Source organism: Mugil cephalus, chromosome 6, assembly GCF_022458985.1.
Source record: "Mugil cephalus isolate CIBA_MC_2020 chromosome 6, CIBA_Mcephalus_1.1, whole genome shotgun sequence".
NCBI lineage: Eukaryota > Metazoa > Chordata > Actinopteri > Mugiliformes > Mugilidae > Mugil > Mugil cephalus.
This window is the reverse complement of record NC_061775.1, coordinates 17,220,596-17,225,124: the sequence shown is the minus strand read 5'-3', so window position 1 is coordinate 17,225,124 and position 4,529 is coordinate 17,220,596. Positions and strand designations below refer to the sequence as shown.

Genomic DNA, 4,529 nt, shown 5'->3' with positions numbered 1-4,529 from the left:
GCTGTCCATTGTGGGCGGGTTTGGATTTCAGCCACATAGTTCAGTGAAACGATCATTACAGGCCAATCCTGGGGCAAATGCTGAAATAGTAATATATCATCATATCTTTTATCATATAAATTATACCATGGATCAATTTTCCTTGCAATGATACATTTTTTGTCTTTCATTTCTTTAATTTGCCAAAAACAAAGAAACAACAACAACAAAAAATGCTTTAAAATTTGGTAATTGCAGACCGATTATGTATAGTTGGAATAAATGCGACTGAATCAATCTCTCCAAAGAACAGAAAAAAAATCCAAAATAACATGGCTGCTGTCATTCCCCCTTTCCCGAAATCCAATATTGCTAGGGGGATTTGTCATTCCCTTTACTTACACCAAAGTCTTTTTCATTGTAACCAGGGCAATGAAGATCCTCTAACCTCAACAACTTTCTCACTGATGATGCATGATCTGTCGTATCTCTAAAATGTGAGACAGGAAAGACTAATGATACACAACAGCATGTTTAGATTTAGAATCTATAGACAAGTAATGCATTTTGTATTTACACAGAGTTTGTACTTATAATAAAAAAAATTAAAAACAAGTGCCCCGTGTGAGGCTCGAACTCACGACCTTCAGATTATGAGACTGACGCGCTGCCTACTGCGCCAACGAGGCCTATGACGTAACCGCACATAACGCTCAAAATTAAATTTTTTAAATTTTTTTTAACAAAGTGTTGGCCACAAGTCCAGACATGAGTTGGCTGCTAGGGCATTAATATGAAAGTCTTGATCAACACTTTAGCTGCAAGAGCTGAACAATGCATGAGAGCTGTGCAGGACAGAATGATTTGAGTGACTAATGTAAATATAAATGGACAGTTAGTAAGGAAGAACTGAATACATTGGCACAGACAGGTATAGAAAATGAATAAAATTGTCTTTTGTATCCATCTTAAGTTGAAGATCTCATTGGACCTATTTTTATTGACCACCAGACTGAGAGAGGCCATGAAAAAATACATCGCACTCATGAAAAATGACTGAATTTACGGAGTGACTTTGTGGCCATTTCAAACCATTTTACATTTCACACTCCATCTTTGGCATTTTGACAGACCACCACCGAAATCCCTGTAACTACAGGTCTCTCCGCACATTCACAAGCAGAAAAGTTTTTAAGACACCACCCGAAAGCCTAATGAAACATTGAAGATAGTGAAAGGCCACAAGGCCAAGAGCCAAGAGGTGGCCTTTGCCAGTGAGAAAGTGCGTGTGTGAATGAGTGAAAGAGAGAAAGGGTAGGTCTTTTATAGGATAACATTTGGTCTTTTTTATTCTATTTTTTTATTTACCATCTTAAAAAAAAATCCTTAGCATTCGCTGAGTGTATTGTTTCTGAATTTGACACTGACAATGGAACAACAGGCCGACAAACTATGGAGTCAATGAAAATGTAATGCGGCCTATAAAAACACATCAATAAACTGAGACAAAATAAAGTCAGTGTGTATGTAAGGGAGCAAAATAATATTGGCTATGGTGTAGCAATGCAGTAGAGTTCATGGAGTATAGAAAACAGGTAGTAGACAGATACAAAGTTAAAAAAAAAAATGCTGCATCTCAAGTTGTTCATGCAGCATTTTCAAAACAGAAGATCGATGAGGAGCTGTTTTTATACCCTCCTCCCCGCTGTGACTCAAAGTCACATGCAGTAATGTGGTCTCTAGACTTGCTTTATTATGTTGACTTGGTGGCACTGACTGCCTACATTTATACCTACTTGTCAACAAGTTAAATCGATCTGGATCTCACTCTGTTTGCAGCGCATTTAGTTTTGTTGTTTTAACGACTGAAATGCGTGGGGGTATTAAATTGATGGGTTTCTCTGTATCTTGCAAGCTATCATGCTGATAAACAATATTCCATTGCGAAAGGATGACTATTGTTGCATGAGAGTATAAAATAAAACACACCGTCCTGGAACTTACTGATCAATAAGGTCACTGCATTTTAAAATTGAGATTTGGGCATTTGCTGAGGCAATAACAAAAAGGACAAAAGTACGCGTAAGTACTGTTAGTCCTCATAGAAACATCCTTTTCCAACCATTCACAAATCTGTTCCTCCTGTGTATAATAGACTCATCTGGAGACGCTAATGGGCAACATTAATCACCACATGCATCAGATTGTTCGTTTGCAGTTCAGATAAAAGTAACTGTATTCCCCCCACCTCCTTTTTTTTAATTTTTTTTTTTTTATTTCCGCCTTTGACCCCTATTTGTGCAGTTCGTCTGAAAAAAAACTTGCTTTAATGACTTTTTGTTACCTTCTGATGAAATGACTTGTTACCCTGTGACTCCTCTGCAGTGATTTCATTAGAAACCTATTCAGGTGGTGGATGAGAGAAAGCCTTTAGGTAGCATTAAGAGAGTCTTAGGTTGTAATTGAATCGCCTCAGATGAGCAGAAACTAGCATAACTGCATGGGTTCATCTGACTTCAACAATAATTACCTGATTTATTGGGCCTTTCCAATTATCCCAGTAGCCTGGAACATATTTTTACTGTGATTATGAACTTTTGTTGCGACATGGTAAATGCTAATGCTGCGAACACCTCGGTATCCTCACTCTCACCTTTCCTTTACTGCTTCCCTTCGTTTCCCCGCTGAAGAGCCAAAGATAAGCGTCACACTCCTGTAGTGTCCATATCTTGGGCCATCGCTGCTCTGCTGATGTAGACACTAAATAAACTGATAGCTTTTAGCAGATGTAATCACAAAAAAAAAGATGTAGCTGACCTGAAGGAGGAAGATAGCCCGAGGGTGCTGGCGGGATGAACCACACTGCTTTCCTCTGTCGTTGCACCTCTGCCCTCATTACCGTTTAGAACTGCTGTCCTCCTATTTCCATACAGCTTAACGATGTTATGCTTTCTTCGCTATGCTCTTTGCATTAGCTACAAGTCTAATTATTGTCAAGATTCTGTCAAAGCTATTGCACTTTGAACATTTTGTTGAGACAGGAGATGGTACGGTGGCCAGGTGGTGCAAACCAACATTAAAAAATGCAAAACGCTTTTACAAAACTTGAGACAAATTTACATTTTAGAAAACAAATTTACAAGTCCCAAAACAAATTTACAAAGGTCAGCATCAACCGGAAAGGAAATGTACCGACGGACCAAACACACTGGTTAGCAGCTGCTAACAAAGCTTCATTCAAAATAAAGAGTTAGCACCTGCTAACCAATAGCACTATTTATGTTCATTAACACACTTCAGATATGCTATGCGCTATGCTGCACTTAATGTTGTTTAACATTATCTGGCTGTTGAGATGTCCACTGTGTGTTTGTTCCATCAGTTCAATTTAAAAACTCTGAAGACCAACCATACAAAAAACATCACTCGCTCGCTGTCCATCTTTGGTCACCATGGTTACCGTCAATGACAACAACTCGTATTGGGCGCTTCCATTATGACTTCTGCTTCCACTTCTTGGTAGGATTTGGTTGGACTTGGTAGGCCTACATTCCCCATTCGGTTGATGGTGAAGTTTGTAAATTTGTTTTGGGACTTGTAAATGTGTTAGGGTAATGTAATTCTGTTTTATGATATGTAAAACTGTTTTCTAAAATGTCAGTTTGTCTCAAGCTTTGTAAAAGTGTTTCACATTTTGTAGTGTTGGTCTGCACCTCCTGGCCAAAAAGAATAAGTACAGTGCGTAATTCAACATTTCTTTGTAGTAGAGCAGAGTGCAGTATTAATTTAAACAACTCTGGCAGAAGTGAAGCCAAGTAGCTCCAAGTAGAGCTCCCCCTAGTGACTGACTGCAGTATAGATCATAAGCTCCACTGAAAATAGTGTCAGTTTAGCCAATGCAAGGGAGCGGGGATGCGTTGTCCATACTTATACACAGTCTAATGTGTGAAAGCCTTTCTGAAAATATCTGTTATATTCCACCTGGTGTCATGGAGCAAAGGAAAAGATCAGTGTATATACACTGGCAATATTCTATTACTTTACCATCAAGGTCTCTAGGATGACTGAAAAGCATGAATGTGAGTGGAATGACTTATTGCCCACTAAAGTAGCATGTACCATTCAAATTAAATTAAAATGCTTTAGTTTAATACGCAAAAAAAAGAAGAAAAAAACTGCACAGTGGCGCTCGCTGTTTTCTAAGCTGTCGTATTTCTTTTATCCAAAAGATAACATTCACGACTTCCCACTCCATTATAAACCACTTAATATTCCATGCAAACCTGGCATTTGGTGTGATTGAGAGGCTGCCCACCTGCGCTAATTGGCCTGTAAACATTTGAGCAGACACTCAGAGTGCACTGGTGAACGTTAAAGGTAGCTCGCTGTTTCATACATGAGGCCCACTACCTACCCAACCCCTCTCCTCCACTCCTCTCTTTCCACAAGCCTGGTGCTTTAATGTATTTAATTGTCAGAGTAAAAATGTTAATTGCCTTTCATTATGTATAATTTATATAGCTTCAGCCGAGGGATTCTTTAATATCCAG

The 4,529-nt window shown here is 38.7% G+C and overlaps 1 non-coding gene across 1 annotated transcript; it reads right to left on the bottom strand.

The window, feature by feature from the left end:
* Nucleotides 1-595: 595 nt before the first annotated feature.
* Nucleotides 596-668, bottom strand: trnam-cau. Its single transcript has one exon. It is a non-coding gene; the product is annotated as a tRNA-Met (tRNA).
* Between the last annotated feature and the right edge of the window lie 3,861 nt (nucleotides 669-4,529).